Below are 19106 nucleotides of genomic sequence, written 5' to 3' on the forward strand. Positions count from 1 at the left end.
CTTGTTTTGATCTACATTGGTTTTCTTTCTTTTTTGAGTTTGCAAGTGTCGGCAAACTTAAAAGATGGTTCGTAGAATTAAAAGATACACATTTTGATAGAATTGTTGATTTTCTACCACTTCTGAGCTCTACAACATAGTACAAGTCACTCAAACCACTAACACTCAGTATTTTCATTTACAAAATAAGGATAATCATAATTGCCTTCCACAAATCACAGAGATTACATGAAAAAATAGTTTACATGAAGGTTATTTTCAAATTGCAATGTATTAATACAAAAAAAAATACACAGTTTTAAGAGAAACACGATATGTCAATGTTACTGTATTATAAGACCAAAATGGATTTCAAGTTCAGCTGGTATATGTGTTTGTTCCTCAGATAAGAACAATCGTCCTCATGTCAGAAGAAAATTACCTTTTATTCCACATGGTCTAATCACGCCCACAAATTTTCTCAGTTTTCATGATCTGATTGTTGTTCAGCAGTAAGCCTGTTCCATTCTCTGTATTTTAGATCTCTAAAAAAGTAATGACAAAGATCGGCAAGTTACACTAGAGGGAAAAACTTAATTAGAATGAAAGGCAAGGACTTGCAAAATTGCAACCTCACAACCTAGAGATTTGGGTTTTATTAAGCTTTGGGGGAAGAAAATAAGTGAAAAGTTGCTCAGAGCTGACCTGATCCCAAGCTTTCTCACCCAGACAAAAGATTTCCTGTATGTTAACATATTTCAGATCCTCTTTTCCGAGGTTTTCAATTTCAGTGTAAGCCTTTAAAAAAATCTGACTTTATCAGTCAAGATTAAGTCGCGAAAGAAGGTCTACTATGAGTGATATTGGATTAAGGAATTTATATCAGTAAGTAGATACCACGCGGCTCTAGGAGCAGATGGTGATGTGTAAGTCCCTGGAATTCCAGCAGAATGGAAGATCATAGAAGAGGTCGCACTGACCAGCCTTACGGAAACATTGGCTGGAGTGGACAACGGGAGCTTGTGGGGAAATTCTGAGAAGCCGAAGAGTTTCAGCTTCCACGGAGGGACCATGACCAGGAAACTTGCGGGGAGGTCTCCGGAAAGCTTTAGATCTGTGTAGCTACTGCTTCTGTGGGTCTGTCGCCAAGTATCTGAGCAGGGGCCCGGGGCTGCTGTGGGCCAAGCACACACGAGAAAAGGCAAGGCCAAGGCCATGGCCTGACTGGTTTGGCCAGTAAAGATACAGCGACTCGCTTTTAGCTTAGTTATTGACATGGACAGTGAAAGGAAGAAGAGCCAAAAGCACCTTGTCCCCACACACCCACAAGGACAACAGCAGAACAGGAGGGCCAGAGGACTGCAATGCAGCTTGGCTGTGGGCTGTATCAGTGCTGATTTCAGACTGCAGCCCAGAGGTCCCAGGCCACAGAAAGCCCATCCCTCATCAGAACTTGGCAAGGTGATGGGAAACTGTCTTATGACCCCCCCAGGGGGAGAGGGAGCTGACTGCAGGGTGACATGGGAATGGCTCCGTGCAGACCCCTGTCCCCTCATGTTTTGGGAGGATCACGAGATGTTCTGCCAAGACTCCCAGAAGCTGCATTTCAAGTCTTTCCTTGGTTTTTTTTTTTTTTTTTTTTTTTTTTGGTAACCTCACAGCGTGTTACTCAAATTGCCGACATGTTCCCAGTCCTCTGGGACTCACGCCTGGGTCCTAAGGAGAGAGGCCTGCAGTGAAAACAGAAACTGCTCTTTCCTCTGAAGTGAGAGTAAAAGGCAAACCTAATTTGTGAAGTTTTGATAAAATCCAGGAGGATGGTTTTCCCTAAAGGCAGCGTCTAGAGTGGGCGAGAGAAAATGGTGAGTGCTCCAGGCAGCCAGAGGGAATGTGTTCATCTTAAAATTAGTTTCTGTAGAGTTTCTGAACTAACTTGGAGGTTTGTTAGCCCTGCCCAGGCCTTTCCCCGCCCAACAGTGCTGACTGAGATAAGGAGAGATAAAGAGTCGTGTTGTTTTGCTGTTATTTTGTGGCTTTGTATTCTCAGACTGGTGTAATTTAGGAATTATCCATGCTCTTCTTTTTCTAAAAGAATGAATTGGGACTTAGAAATGTTAAACCCTGAACACAGCACTTGCAAGCTTAAGTAGACATTTTTATTCAATATTTACATTATCCATGTAAATGTATGATTATTAACGAGCGGATGAAAATGAAGGACAGAGTTGTTGAGCACAGGTGCAACATGTAAATAAATGTTTGTGATGAAAGTCGGTCCCAAGAAAGCCCTTTGATTTGAACAGAAAGCTGTGAAGATTAAATAAGCATCAGGTTTAGGGTTCAAACCAAATGACTGTCTCAAGGTTAATTAGTTTGAATTTTAACACAGAGCTCAACTTTAAAAGAACTGTAGGCATTAGCTGCTGGGCTGATCCTTAACTGACAGCGTCTCCTAATTTACCCTACTACTTCCAATTTACAACCAACCAGAGAAAGTCAAACACACTCCATTAGCAAATCACACAGGGTGACTAGTCAGCCTGCCTCCTGCTGCCGCCTGTCAACAGCCTTCAATCAGGGGATACCTGAAGCCTTCTCTTTTGTCCATCTTACAGCTTTTACACTCCTCTGCCTGCCTTTGAGTCTCTGCTAAAACCTGGTAGTGGTGGCTGACTCCCTTGGTATATAGCAAGCTCTGAATAAACGGCCTTTGCTTACACTCATCTGAGTGGTCTTCATTTATGTCCACAATGCTTTAGTCTACCTACTAAGTGTGCATAATTGAAGTAATTCAAGACCAGTGAATGATACTGAAAGAAACAGTTAACAGGTTTAGAACCTTTATTTAGACGTGAGTGGATTTGGATAAATAAAAACAGAAACACCTGAAAATACGATTTATCAGGCACTGTTGATGAACTGCTGACCATAGTCTAACCTCTGCACTAGATTTATCTGTCTAGCCTCATTTAATCATTTCAGTGGTTCTAAAGAGCAGCTATTACAGATGATGAAGGAATCAAGGCACAAAGAGATTAATTTCCTTGCCCAGATGTGGTGATCAAAGGGACTGGATTTCAAACTCAGATGCATCACTGTCCCCAGCCCAGACTTTTCTCCTGGACGACACTACTTTCCGAGTTTGAACACAGTGCTGATTTTCTCGAAAGTCAACATTGTCGACTGCAAAAAAAAAAAGAACAACCTAAAAGTTGAGAGTTTTGTTTTATTCAGTGGACATTTCTAAAGACTTAATCCCAAGGTGACAGCCTTTCACATTGCTCTGAGGAACTGCTGCAAAGAGGGAAGAGGGGAGCCAGGATACATAGGTGTTTTTGCAACACAGACCAGGTAGTCAGAACATTAAATTCCTGTTCATTAAAGAAAACCAGACATCTCGAGTTGAGGGATTTAGTGCTTTTCTATGTATAGGAAGTTGCAAAAGTCTGGGCTGATTAAAATCATTCCTTTGATATGCACTTAGCTGTCCAGGACCAGTGTCCTGTGCTTTCCCAGCCTGAGTCCCCTCCAGGGGCACCGTTGGAGGTGGTGGCAGAGGCCAGGCTGCCTACTTGTCTCCATCCTGAGTTCCCTCCCGCTCATGACTGAGCTGATGGCTTGATGGCTGCAGCATCCTTTGTTTACTGATACAGCAGACAGTATTTTTCATTCACACCATCTCCTTGAGAAGTTATTGTTAATTGCTTACAGAACCCGCCACTTGGTACCTGTGTGATTCTCAGCCCAAGGAGAAAACTGACAAAGGTAAGAGCAATCCACCCTTGGTCCCCAGCGACTCATATGGTAGGTAAAAGGGGTAAAATAAAACAAAAGTGTATCAAAAATATACTTATTTGGAGGATGACAGTTTATTAAATCAATGATTAAACCCCGACTTTGCAGCTGAGCTTCTAAACTCGAGAAAGAAATACATTTTCCCCCTGCAAGTCCAATTTTTCCTGACAAGATCTTTTTAATTTGAATGGTGCTTGTACACCATCCCCTGCCATCTCCTCGTTAAAAAGCTGCTCTTCACTCCCTGGAAAGCCTGTCTGAAGAGGCTGCCCCAAGGGTCATGTTAACAACGAACAGAAAAGTTTCTGCTAAGGCAGGCATTTATACTTGTACGATGAAATATTAATTCCTCCATATCAGAAAGGCTCTGCAGGAAGCAAAGTCTCTTACAGAAGAAAAAACTTGTCATTTTCAGGAGCCGTGGTGATGGGAGGATTCAAGTAGAAAGAAAATTATTGAATTGCTCATTAATTTATACTAAGAAATGGGGGCATCTTTTGGTATTTCCTCCTCTGGTGTCAAAGCATTTGTTTTTCTCAAAGTGTGGATCTTCAGAAAACACAGTCTTGAGATAAGTCTTTCTCCAACAGAGAAAGACAAGTCCTGTATGGTACCACTTATATGTGGATTCTAAAAAGGTCAAATTTGGGAGGGGGTGGGAAGGGATAAACTGAGAGTTTGAGATTCACAGATACTGACTAGTATATATAAAATACATTAACAAGTTTATACTGTGTAGCACAGGGAAATATATTCAATTATCTTGTAGTAGCTTACGGTGAAAAAGAATATGAAAATGAATATATGTATATTCATGTATGACTGAAGAATGTACTGTACAACAGAAATTGATACAACATTGTAAACTGACAAACTGTAAGCTGAGAAGATTGTCTATCTCTGATAATTACAGTATATTGTTTAAAATTCACCAAACCTTCATTGGGTTCATTTTTATTTTATGTAATACTGATGGCTTATTTGAAACAAAAAATCTAGCAGAGTATTATATCAGAGCCTTTAAATATTATATGATATTCATTTTTAAAGATTATTTTACCAGTGGATACTAACTCACTTTTAAATGAATGTTGTTAACTCTTTTGGAAAACCTTAAAGGCTCCAATCCACTAAACCTTAAAAATAGACAAAGAAAAAATAGCCTTTAAAAACATTTTGATGAATAAAATCTACCTTTTATTGAATTTTGAGCTAAATTAAATTGAGCATTGCTGAGTGCTGGTAAAACACGTTTGGATCAATGTGAATTTGTTTAACTATGATTGTATCTCATAAAGTCACCAATAGTGAGGTGAACTGCATCTTTGCTTTCTTTGGTCATGTTCATAATGTTATTTGGCAATTTTGGAATTAATATCATTCCATGACAGTCAGATGCCATTCTCAAAAGGTTGTATAATTTGATAATGTCACAATGGCTGGCTAGCCCACATTATCACTAAAATTGATTTACATAAAACATAAGTTGGAGACACATGAGGATTCTAATTATTTTTTACAAATTGATGTATAGTTGATTTACAATGTTGTGTTAGTTTCTGGTGTACAGCATAGTGATTCAATTTTTTTATACACACACACACAGACACATATTCTTTTTCATTACAAGTTACTACAAGCCTTTGAATATAGTTCCCTGTGCTATTCAGTAGAACCTTGTTGTTTATCTATTCTGTATACAATAGTTTGTATCTGCCAATCCCAAACTCTCAATTTATCCATCCCTTCCTCCTGCCCACTTTGGTAACCATAGGTTTGTTTTCTATGTCTGAGTCTATTTCTGTTTTGTAAATAAGTTCATTTGTTTCACTTTTTTAGAGTCTACCTGTAAGTAATATCATATGATATTTGTCTTTCTCTGTCTGACTTACTTCACTTAGTATGCTAATCTCTAGGTCCAACCATGTTGCTGCAAATGGCATTATTTCATTCTTTTTTATGGCTGAGTAGTATTCCATTGTACAAATATACCACAACTTCTTTATCCAGTCATCTGTCAATGAACATTTAGGTTGCTTCTGTGTCTTGGCTATTGTAAATACTGCTGCTATGAACACTGGGGTGTAGGTGTTTTTTCAAATTGGAGTGTTCTGTGGATGTATGCTCAGTAGTGGGATTGCTGGATTATATGGTAACTCTATTTTTAGCTTTTTAAAGAAATCTCCATACTGTTTTCTGTCTTTTCTTTTAATCCATTCTGTAGTCATTTTATATCATTTGTGCAGATTTTAAAAATTTTTTGAAAAATATTTTGTTTTTTTGTTTCATATTATTTCCTTATTGTCATTTGATCTCACTTAGATGTAGCAGGTTACACTTTTGATCTGTTGTGTGGGCATGTCTCTCTGGCACACTACTGTTGACTGCAGAAATATTACTCTGCCCCTATTCTCCTGTTTGTTTTTCTCTTAATACCATTCTATGAAATTTGACTGTCATGCTGCCCATTGCTCATTTTTCAGCAAAATTATTTCATCTAAACTTTTATAATATTCAAGATAGATGTTCTAAGTTCACATAATTCTAGTTATGCTGTTGTGAATATATGTTTAAAAACATATCAACTTGCTTCCCGAGATTTCTTGGCTCTGTTCTTCTTTCCCACGTTCATCTAGACCTTTGTATTTCCTTCATCTCTATTGTCTGTTTTCTGTGTTATTATAATTCCTCTCCCCAGAGTCAGGCGCTGCCCTGAAGGGTAGCTTTATCTGGTCAGTTTCCAGCATGTGCCTTTCACCGCTCCAGCACCTGTCAGAAGCTGCTTGGACCCATCACACTCTTTTGCTCAAAATGTGGCAAAACCCAGTAGCTTCAGCTGTTCTCACAGGGGCCCATAGGGCTTTGGGGGGAGTACCTGTTGACTCTATAGTGAGGCTGAGTTCTCATTCCAAGGTTTTGGGGGAAAATCTGATTCCAAGCTGACTCTTTATTTGGTAGAATTCACTTCCTTGTGGTTATAAAACTGAGTTTGTTGTTTCCTTGCTTGTTCTTATCTGGGGGCAAGCCCCAGCCCCTACATTCCTTGCCAGGAGGCCCCCTCCATCGTAAAGCCAGTACATGCTTTGAATATCTGACCTGTAGACCCAGATTTGCAGGGTTCATGTGATAGGCCCACGTGGATAGTTTAACTTAAAGTCAAGTGACTCAGGACTTCAATGATATATGCAAATTTTCCTTTGCATTATAGGCCAACACGCCCATGGGAGTGAAAGTCATCACGTCTCAGTACCTAGGATTATGCAGGGCTCACACAACGCAAGGCACAGATCTTGTGGGCTGTCTTAAAGTTGTACCTACCCCAGCACCTCAATATCACATAGTATACTCTTCAGTATCCTAGAATTCTGTCTATGCATTCTACTGTTCCAGCTCAGATCATGCTTTCAACAGACTGCGGGTTCTGTGGTTGTGTGGCCATGCCGATATCACCTTTCTGATAAAATAGATCCCAGAGTCTCTGTGGTATTATGTAGGATTGACTGCAATACAGAGGATCCAATTTATGATATCAGAGAGGGTGCTGGCTGAGGTCCTTCATGCAGAAAGGCACAACCATAACTGGAATGTAAGTGCACACACTCAAAAAGAATTACTGTCTCTCTGGGATATAAAGGATCTAATATTGTCAACTTGTCACCGAGCCCCTGATTGTCTACTCTGGAGACAGCATTATACTGGGGACTTAGCTCGAGTATCTGTGAATGTCACTTTTAGTGAAAAGAGTCTTTGCAGATGTAATTAAGTTAAGGATCTTGAGATGAGGACATGATCCTGGATTATGTGGGTGGGCCCTACGTCCAATGACAGGTGTCCTTATAAGAGATTCCCAGAGAAGACAGACAGAAGATAAGACACAGGGAGAAGGCGATGCAGCCAGGGAGGCAGAGATGGGAGTAGCGCAGGCACAATGTGAGGAATTCGGACAGGCACCAGAAAAAGGTAAGAGACAGATTCTCCCCTCGAACCTCCAGAGAGAATACGGTCCTGCCGACGCTTTGGTTTGCGGCTTCTAGTCATTATTGTGAGAGAGTAAGTGCCTGTTGTTTTAAGTACCACATTTGTGGTAATTTGTTACGGAAGTCCTAGAAATCTAACGTACGCCTTCCCCCAAGTCTTCCAATATTTTGTAGACCCCCTGACCATTCAGCTAAACCATTTCTCTGCTCTGTCTTTAGGGGAATTTCTTTCCACCAGCCTTTGCAGTGTCATTCCTGAATGGAATGGCAGTGCAACCGTAATTCAGTATCCAAGCCCCATGGTTCAAGCATTGTAGTCAAGTCTTGCTGTAGATGCCTGTTATGTTGAAGACCTCACTCCAAGTGGGCAGCCTAATTTGTAGCCTAACGAATGGGTTACAGTAAATATGCAATATGTTGTCTTTTAGAACCCAAGGAAGCTTGTGTTTCCTTCTTAGTGGTGAAGGTGTGGAATTCCACAATGTGTTCCTTATTTGAAGGGGTTGCTGTAGCATTTCACAGATCGCTGGTCTCCTAGAAACTTCACTGACACTGCAAGCCCTTGAATCTTCGTGGATTTTATCACCCACTCTCTGGAGTATGTGCATCTTACTAAAACCTCCAACAGGCTTGTCACTTTGGGCTCATCTTGAACTAACGTTCTCTCTTCATTCTACTGTTTCAATTCAGATAGTCCAGATCGAGATGTTTGTGGTCCCCTCTGATAATAGGACAGAGGGCAAAAAAGTACACATAGCTCTGGGGCAAAACCATAAATGTATTTGGTTATCCATCCGACGAGAATGCAAACTTTCCTTCTTGATGGGAGTGGAAAAGAACACATGTATCAGCTCAGTGGCCAAATACTATATACACCTGAACTCATGTCCGTTCACTTTAGCAGGATAACACATCTGGATGAGCAGCTGCAATGGTGGCTACCCCTTGGTTGACTTTGTAGTAGTCTTATCATTTTACAAGTTCTGCCTAAAATAGTGAATTAAATGGGAATGTGATGGGAACGCTACCGTCGCATGCTTTGGGTGTGAAAGATTAGCACTAATCTCTATTATTTAGGATGTGACACCATTTTTTATTTAACACAGTTTATTAATACCTTGCTGAGATGGTTGAAGTTTTAGAATTTCTCACTTGTTCTTCTCTACTATAATAGCTCTTATCCCACACCCCAAACAACCAAGGTGAAGTTTCAATTACCAAGTATGTGCACTCTGATTATACATATGTGGATGAGATGTGCCCACCAGGTGGGATCACTGAGCCAGGGTACCCAGGGAGTGCAGGAGCCCGCTGATAACTGCTCCTCTTACCTTTCCCTCTAAAAGTCCTCAAAACGTTTGGGAATTAGCCTTTATCTAGTGTACAGTTACCCAACTAAATGGCCCTATATATCTTTTGGGGGGGCTGCAGAAATCATTACTCTATCCATACACCACACACAAAGAACTACTACCCCATCTTCATCCTCGCTGTGATGCTGTCAAGACATTCCTCCCAGGCCTATACTGCAGTCAGGGGTCCCTGGGTCTGGAAGCTGGGCGGGGAATTTGTCTTTTTATCAGGGTGGCTGCAGTCAGCCTCTTAATTAATCCTGCATGATTTGTTTTAGATTTGGAGCCTGAGCGACACTCTCGTTGGCCGCTCATCTACCTTGCCTCTGGAGATACCACCCTCCTGTAACTATTTCCACAGCCTCCGTGGGTGAGGCCCCCAGCTGCTCTTTGGTCTCCCTAGTCATCACAACCACCACACCTAACTTGTTAGAGTAAACACCGCCACCTACCTTCATTGTTTTTAGCACTGTGTGATATCCATTGCAACCGGAGAGCCCTTGCATGTAACATGTCTCGCCATAAGCCCTGTCCTACAGAAGACAGCCACCACTGTACTTTTCAGTGATGCCAGTTGCTCTCTCGCCAGGGCTTTGGTAAATAAATGTCCCCTCAGGAAATCTCACAGGACACATCATTTTTGTGGTTTTTCTGAACCTTAATTCTAAATATATATATATATATATTTTAAGTTTGTTCCTTTTTTTTTTTTAAGAAACCCACTTTGTTTATTTGTTTGTTTGTTTGTTTGTTTTTATTGGCAGTATCAGGGATTGAACCCAGGACCCTGTACATGCTGAGCACAGGCTCTACCACTGAGCTATACCCACCACCCACCCTGGCTTTAACTCTAAATATTGGTCTGGTGGCCAGGAGGGAAGGTGTGGTAGATCGGAAGGCGACAGGTATCTTGCAAGACAGAAACCTCAGCTTTGTCTTCAAACAAACAGAGAATTCAAGCCTTTACTAGGAATGAGTGGGCCAACTTCTGCAAGACCAAAGGGTCATGATGTGGTTGACATCACCATTTCATGTCTCAGGGTTCCACATTTTCTTAATCAGGGATCCTATGTTGGTCTAGCAGAACTCTGAAGGCTGAGAATTTAAGTAATTCAAGAGCACGGCTACTTTTGTAATTGAGTATGGGGCCACATCCCAAGCTGCTTCTGTCTTCTGATGGCAGAAGTCTGTTTATATGCCGAGGAGGGGACCCTTAGCCTTTAAGTACCCTGGGCATTTTACTGTCGGTCTCTAACCTATCCAGTGCCCCCACTTCCTCGTGCTTTATCACTACAACTTCTCTCATGGTTCTCAAACATGAAAAGATACATTTCATGATCCAGTTCATTCTGTCTGGTGGATACATCATCCCAGTAAACTTCCGTGTGAGGAGATAAAATTGCAGGGCTATCGACTACTATGAGAGATTCCTGTTCCACCTGTCACCAGTGAGGGGGTCCTCACTGCTGATGTGTTAGTGGTTGGTCAACTTCAATATCCTATCTCCAGGGCTGCTTTCTTGGGCTATTTCTGATACCATTTGTCGCCTAGGAGGTGCCCTAGTTTTCCTAGGAGGCAGATTCTTAGCGTAGGAAGTTTATTAGGGACCACTCTTGAGATCCACACATTTGAGGGAGTGAAGGAAGCAGGACTGGGAAGAGGTGAACACTGGATTGTGATAAAGTTGAAACAAAACCCTCGGTTGATTAGATGAGGAAGATTAGAGCTGAGATGGCTTTTTGGAATCATCCAAAATTGGAGAAATGGGACTGAGACTTTATTCCCCTGGAGAGCTCTGTTCAGCCAAGTTCAAGTACCAGAGAAGGATGCGGCGAAGAGCTCTCAGCTCCCATCACTCTTGCAGCTGCAGCAGCAAATATCTCAAGGCTGGGGAGGGGGTGCTGGGGAGCAGAACATCCACTGCACCCACAGTTTACAATCATAATCAGCCATTTGACTTTTTGTGTATTCTCTCTCTCTCTCTCTTTCGTGCTTGCTTACTTGATGTGATCTCTGCTGAATACAAGCAGAAGTTTAAGTTCACACATTATCTATTATCCATATTATCTATTATGCGGTATTACATGACAGCTTTAAGACTATGATATAAACGTGAAGGAAGGAGTGTGGACATAGAGAGGCCAGATTATTATGAGTCAAGAGAGGAAGCTGGGTAACGGGTGGGATACACACGCCCACTGACCCAGCAACGAAGGGCACAAATTCTGCTCACTGAACTTCAGCCCCTCCCTCCTTCACTGAATAGTATCACTGGGTGACGTCTCTGGGGAAAATCTTACTGTTTTATTATGCTTGAAATACTATCTCTGTCTGGGAAAGAGGAAGAAGTCTTCCTGATTTATGAGAGTTAGCTTTGGAGGGCTAGCCATCTGATCAACCTATACAATCGTTTCCTCAAATAACTGGGAGTGACCACAGTCTCTTATCTCTCTCTTCTGATGACACTGTTACTTCTGAGTGTAGTTTATTTATTCCCCTCACATCATCCTGCACACTGAGGTGTCAGGGATCTCAGTGTCAAACCAAATAAAAATATGAAAAAAAAATAATTTGATTGCATTTATTACATGCATCTGTAAAGTGATTTATCTTCAGATGCCAGATGCCTTTTCCATGACACTTTTCTTCGTTCCTTTGGTAGAATTCTGAACTCTGTATCTTTGATATTTAAGCAGCTGCCTTTATCCTTCACCTTATTTTATCCTATAACTTGTTTATGTTTCCTGCTTTCTCATTTCTTCCCCTCCATGCTTCCTACTCATTAATTTCCGCTAAAAAATTGTTTCCATACTGCTATGGCTCAGATACTGATTTTTTAAAATGCTGATGATATGGTCTCTATGATTGATTGGAAAATATATAATGTAAGAACACATATTTGTAGGTTAACCTAGGTATTATTGATTCCTTGGACTGGATAATTTTTTCAGAGTCCTTTAGCTCTTCAGAGAGGGCAGTGCCTCAGACTGGATCATTTTCAAAACAGTCTTAGGTGCGTACCTATCAAGACTAGAACAACAGTATCATTGAAAACAACCAAATCCTTCCACTGCCTTTCAGCTGCGTTCACATTTTTCCAAGATGTCAACTATGAAAAACTATTTTTTCCTTTTTTTCTGTTTTTTTAGTGAAATATTTTATAAATATGAATTGAGTATATATAAACTCTCTCTGTGTGCTTTATTTGAACCTTCTTTTTTCCTTTATCTAGGCATTTTTTCTTAAGTCTTTTCAAAAAATCAGTTTATTTTATATTCTCTAATGTGTTTTACTCTTGAATAAATTAACATTTGCATTGAGTTTCCTTTCTTATCCTTTCCTCGGATACACATTTTTCTGATTTCTTTATTTAATAGCCTAGTTCATTTACTTTCAGATTTTCTTTCCTTTTTCTTTCTTCTCTTTTTTCCTTTGTTTGCATGTGACTATCCAATTATCCCATTACCATTTTTTTTAAAAAGACAGTCCTATGCATATTGAATTAATATGCTTCTGTTATTGAAAAATCATTTGACCTTTCATGTGAGGGCTTATTTCTGAACTGTCATTTCTGTTCCACGGATCATGTCTGGTTTTACTGTACTATTTTGATTACTGTTACATTATAGCAAATTTTTTAATCAAGGAGTTTAAGACCTTCACCTTTGTTCTTCTTTTTCAAAACTGAGCTGCTTATTCCAGGTCTTTTTCATTCTCATATATTATTTATGTCAATTTATAGGAGGGGGAAAGCCTTTGGTGAAATTGGTAGAAAGTACATTGACTCTTTAGGAAACCTGACATCTTAACAATTCTGAATCATGAATATGTTTCAGCTCTCCATTTATTAATCTTCAGTTTCTTTCAGCATGATATTATAGTTATCTTTTGTTAATTTTTTTTTACTGTTTTATTCTTCTTGATGCTTGTTTTGTTTTATAAATTTCATTTTGTGTTTTTAAGTTTAGATTATAAAGTGTAGTTGATTTTTGTAGCTCAATCTTTAATCCTGAGACCTGGCTAAGCAAACGTTTTACTTCAAAGAGTTATTTTTATAAAAACATAGATGGCTTAGGATTTTCTACATACAAGATTAGGTCCTCTGTGAATAAAAATAGGTTTACACCTTCAGTTCTAATGCATATATGTCTTTCATTTATTTTCCTTCCTTTTTGCAACTAAAGTTAGAGGCCATAAGGTTATTATGCCATGAGTTCTACTGTTTAGACAATCAGAAGAGCATGCTGAGTGCTCAAAGCCCTGGGTTTTCCCCTTTAGTGATGAACTCACAATGTCAGCTGAAGGGCTTTGGCTCCTTACTCTCCCCTCTCCTGATTAAGCTGCTACTTCCGGCTAAAGAGCAAAACGTGTAGCGAATATTCACCAGTCTCTTCAGTAATCTCTTCCACTTAGGACATCTCTCTATTAACTGAACTTTAACTCCTAAAGCAATCTTGAATTTCTAGGATAAACCCCATTATTCATAATATATTGTCTGTTCTATGAATACTGGGGAACTTGGCTTGCTAACACTTTGCTGAGGAATTTTGCCTGGAGCTACCATGGATGCTCCCATTGTCTCAACAAATCAAGCCACACTGAGAAGTATGGGTAGGTGCTGTGGTTTGCTGTTCTTCAAGTCCAGGTGCAGGATTGTGAGTGGATGAGTCTTCAGTTGATAATGTTGTCTTGCCATTGAATTGCCCCTGCCTACATAAGCCCTCTGAGCTGAAAACTTAAGACATTCTGAAGCAGAGACAGGAGACTCAGTACGCTCTTCTGATTTGTCTAAACAATAGAATTCATGGCATAATAAAATATTTTTGTTTACACTACCAAGTTTGGAGGTGGTGGGATGCATCAAGACATAACTGGAATAGAAGAATTATGATAAATGCCGTGTCTTCCATCTCATTAGCAACACCAAATTATGGCAACACCGAATGTTTACTGAATGTTTAGTATGTCAATCTTCACACTAAGCACTTCACATAAACTACGTTATTTAATGCACAGAACAATAATTTTATCAAATATTATCATTTTGCTCATATTTTATAGGCAAATGAACATAGACTTGCACAAATTAAGTAATGTACTGAGGTTAAGAACTATATTAGCCAGGGTTTGGTTGAAGACAACAGAATCAGTTCTACCAAAGTTGCCTAAAAAGTAATTGATTATGGCCTATTAAGTGGCTTACAGCATTGTTAAGAGGGCTGAAGAAACAAGCAGTCGCTAAACTTTAAGGGATGAATCCCATATGCAACATCCTCAAACTGTTACCATGGAGATGATGTTTCTGCCAGGACATGGACCCCAGCTACTCAATATTCAACCTACTTACTCAATAAGGAAGTAATTCTAGAGCTGATGGCTTCAAAACCTCACCACCTCTGTATGCAAAATAGAAACCAACCAGCTACTGAGAAACATAGGATCATAATAAACAATGAGCTTGAAAATGAGTAAAAAGAACAAAAATAAGGTGTTTCTGTTCCTGAGCTCCATGGCAGGAGTGACACTAAGATCAGCCAGAAGAACCTAGAAAGACAGGAAAATTTCTTCCTCCCTAACAGGAAGAATAATAAAACACAAGTCTTGCCATGTGATTGCAGAAAAACTTCTTGGAAAAAACCTCTGTTTAAGAAAATGTGTACATTTAAAATATTCTGATGGATACAGTGATCACAAATTACAAGGTAACCTACAAGTCACTGAGTGCTTTGCAATTATATTGACAAGAAGATGTTTGTATTAAGATTTACCTTCACCTCCACTGTTTGCCAAATGGAATGTCTTGTTCCAAAATGCCATTAGTATCCACAAACAAATATGATTTGAAAAGTATTTGGATCCATTTCTTGAAATAAATAACAAGGATTTTTCTCTGAAAAGAGCAATCATACTTCTCAAAAAAGGTATTTTTACTTCATACATGGCAATTGGTAAAGAACTCATCATTAAGGCAAAGTTTTTCCATTGCAGAGAATGGAGGAGGATAATTCTCTTCATCAGAACTTAGCTAAACGTCAAAAACTTTAGATACTACTTTCTTTTTCTGATTAAAATTTTGCAGTATGATGTCGTATACAAAAAAAGAACAGAGAGCGTCACTCATCATTCTGTTTCAGAAAGGGTTAAGTCACACCCCACTGCGGTCTCCCACCAACACTGCGCCCTGGGAGAATTCAGGGTGGGAAAAACAGGGTGAAGGGTTCTGGGCTTTGAATAGATGGGCCCGTGGACAGTTAAGCTGCATATATAAGGAAGGACTTCAGTGACCCCAGATTCTTGCATCTTCCCATACATAGATAAGCGCTGAAATCATTAACTCAATGATTAATGATTCTTTGTGATTAGCAATAATCCTTTACCGAGATGTATGCTAGACTACATATATGTCCCAGCCCCCAAAATTCGTATCGATCCTGGCTCCTCCCCTATCTCTTCAGAGTGGTCCCCTTGGAGCTGCTGAGAGGTTTTTTCCAAGCCTGTCGTCCTCAGCCAAGTCCCTGCATAAAACCAAAACCCACAACTCTTATGTCAGTCAAGAATGTTAAGTAGATCTTTTCAATTTTCCCCACCACGCTATTCTCTATTTCTAAAATGCTGACAGCTCTTTTAACCATCTTTCTGAAAGATTTTGACACCCGACCATAACAATGTAACAGCACAATAATTAGTTCAAAGGAAAACAGTAACCACAACAAGGGAAACAACAAGGAGAAGACATAAAACAGCTAGCTGCTTAATGTACTAGGTTCTAAATAACCTATCTGATAGTTTGGAATAACTTTTTTCTAGTAGGTTTGTGCAGCCGGCAAATTACAAACAGAACGATACCATTTGAATGAAATCAAGTCAGCTAAAGAATTATCACACCTCAAGCATGAGGCACTAAAAAAACATTCAGCAATCAGTTGAGACTTCAAAATCTGTTATTTGGTTCTGTTAAAAACTTCCAGATGTGTAGAAGCTGCGTAATTGGAGATACTTTTTAATCAAAAGGGTGTGCTTTTACTTTCCAAGGTGAGATATTAAAAGTGGACTCCCTTTTAACAATTACAGGAATTCAGGCACTCCTTTAATACCCCTGAGCCTCCTCTCCTTTCTGTAAGTTATTGTGATAAGAAAAATCAGATGTGTATGAAAAACACCTTGATGAAGTTTGGTACACAATGGTGTATATTTGTCATTCTTTTATAAATGTTATTTCCAGATAATTCCAGAAGTGAAAAACATACAAAAATTTTCAGTTGAATCATTTCAGAAGCAGAGGGTCAAACTTCCACATAACTTTAAAAAAAGAGAGAGCGAGAAGAATGTGTTAAATATATATACAAGTATCCCAAAGAAGCACACCCAAAAAGAAGTTATTTCAGTTAATGCCCTTATAAGCTTCACTGGGAAATCATAATCACATCTGACATTCAAGCATAAATAAGCCTCTTCTTTTCTAGAATTGGTGTAGCCTTTCTAGATCCAGCACAAAGCGCAGTATAGTAACCAATATGCATTTAAAGTTTTTCAGATAATTTCCTGTTAAATATGAAGGAGAAAATACGGTTTATCTTAGAAGGATTAGGAGATAGCAAAATTGCTCTCTTTGGACAATGTCTAACTTTGTGATCAATTAACGTCTTACTTGATGACACCAAAGAAATAGCTTTTGCTCTTCTTTAGGGAGAAATTTTTCTAGATGCCCATCATTTCCTTTTACAAGTGTGCTGGAGATCTTCCAGAGGGGTATGACTGAACTTCTGCAAGGTCTTTTTAAAAAAGAAAACTGAACAAAACAAAATAGGGGTAGCATTCACAATGCATTTGCTCCTTTGGCGTATCTGAAAAAAATTTTTTTTTACCATCTATTGCCTTTTGGGCAGGGGGTTTTATATGTACACAAAAGACAAATTATCAAGATAGAGAAAAGTGTTCGAAGTTGGTTATTCACTCTGACTTTGATCATTGGTAGGAAAGGGAGCCAGGCCAAGGTTCAATAAAGAGCTGGAGTTTTGAGTTGATGACATAGTGGAACTGGGACTATTTCAGTCTTACAATGCTCCAAGCTGAGTTTGGACTGACTCTGTAATGAACTCAGGAGCGTCATCTAATCTGCGTAAGTCAAGTCTTACAGTGTGGCACACGGTCCAGGGTACAGATTCCCAGGACTCCCTTGGAAAATCCATTTCAGAAATTCTCAGTTCACAACATCTCTAACCAATGACTCTCTCTTGACTGAGATTTATTTTTACTTTTTTAGGGGTGGGAATAATACGTATCTTCATATTTGAGCAACCCTGACACCTTCTCAAGTAAAAAAAAAGGGGGGGGGGAGATAGACAAAATACAAAAACTGGTATCATAGAGCTTTTTCTAAAACAAAACCCAGGCTTCATCTGAACAGAAAAATCATCTTGAAAGACCCAAGAAGCCGACAGTGTTTAAATAGGAGGGCAAACCACAAAAGCTTGCAGAAACGCAAAAGTTCGTATCACTGCAATCAATACTTTCTCTCCTACGTAACTCCTACAAAATGCATGGATTTCTACCCACACCTCGTGGCGAATTTTCCTATTTAAATCTCCATTTGCACACTGTGATAAAATTTTGAGATTTTTAAAGTCTCTTTTAAGTTAATTTAGATTACAACAAGGGACTCTGGTGAAATCAGCTTGAGCCATAAGAAAATATGTGAACACGGTCAATTCTGTAGAGATCAGCCTCGTTTGCTGTTCTTGCATCCATTAACCTGCTCACTTGGAGCCTGCAAGGTGTGCCCTTGTCAAGCTGTGCAGCCATTCCTTCCCCTCGTGAGAGAGAATCTAAGGAGCCTCAGTCCTGCTATCCAGCGACTCACTTATCATCATCTTTGTGGTAGGTCTCTGACCTTCAACCTGGTTCCTGCACCTGAATCCTTACCTTATTCCTCATTGCAGTAAACTTGGCCACCAGCTAGTATCTGTGTTCCTATCTTGGTTCCAGGAATCCTATTTTAAGCCCCTGCCTTCAGTTCTTTTTACTAGTTCTTCTTGATATTGGCTGACAGCCTGAGTGGGTTTATTCCTTCTTCTTGTGAAGGTGATCCCAAATTCAAGACTCTTTGATGTCTTCTAATGTCTCAAGTAGAACTATCTTTAGTTGTGTGTAAGCCACCATAAACCTCCCTCCACATATAAATTTTTAAAAAATAATTTTTACAATTTATCAATAATCATTGAACCCAAATTCAAAATTCCAAGACACAGGTAAATCAAAGTGAAATTGCATCTTCATTACTGTGTTTCGTAGAGTGTGTATTCATAGACACACTATACCTCTCTCTCCTCCTCTCAGTCTCTCTCCTTCTCCTCGTCTTCGTCTTCCTCATCCCGCTTCCCTTCCTCCTCTGACAACACCTTCTTCTTGTAAAGCCAAAGGAAAACACGTAGAAATTCAAAGGACTCATGATAGTTATGTAGTCTTCCCACAAAACAACTCACATGATGTCATGAAAAAAGCTTGGGATCTGGGTTCAGAAGGACCTTGATTAAAATTTCAGATGAGTCTCTAACACAGAACTTTCAGAAAATCACATGACATGTCTTCGTTATTTTTCTTACCTCTAAAGTAGAGACAAACATGTCTATCAGTCAGGGATTTTGCAAAGATCAAATGACAGAAGACACGCTATGTATTGCACAGTATCTGGCGTAGAGTAGCTGCCTAGCCAATTTTTATTTCCCCCCTTTTAAAATTTCCTTCTCTTTGAGAATTAGGTATGGTAATAAATCATGATATGCATATCTCATTTATTAGTGCTAACCACTAGGTATTTATATTTTCTGACATACCCAAATACACGCATATTAATAGGTACATATAGGGAAAAGGTCCATTACTGTATGACCGTATATTGTTAAGTGTATTTTCTGATGGTGAGAGGGGGCTATCATCAGCTTTCAGCCAGTTAGAATGTGTAAAACAGATGGTGCTCTACTCTCCACTGGTGAGCATCACTACA

At 39.5% G+C, this 19106-nt stretch overlaps 1 long non-coding RNA gene across 1 annotated transcript in view; it reads right to left on the reverse strand.

The window, feature by feature from the left end:
* LOC116147620 (uncharacterized) overlaps nucleotides 1–19106 on the reverse strand; it is a 306975-nt gene that overhangs the window by 21438 nt on the left and 266431 nt on the right. The window contains exon 5 of the long non-coding RNA XR_004131158.2: nucleotides 422–524. This is a non-coding gene — a long non-coding RNA (uncharacterized LOC116147620). The remainder of the gene's footprint in view (nucleotides 1–421; nucleotides 525–19106) is intronic.

This window comes from Camelus dromedarius, chromosome 19 (assembly GCF_036321535.1).
Source record: "Camelus dromedarius isolate mCamDro1 chromosome 19, mCamDro1.pat, whole genome shotgun sequence".
Lineage (NCBI taxonomy): Eukaryota > Metazoa > Chordata > Mammalia > Artiodactyla > Camelidae > Camelus > Camelus dromedarius.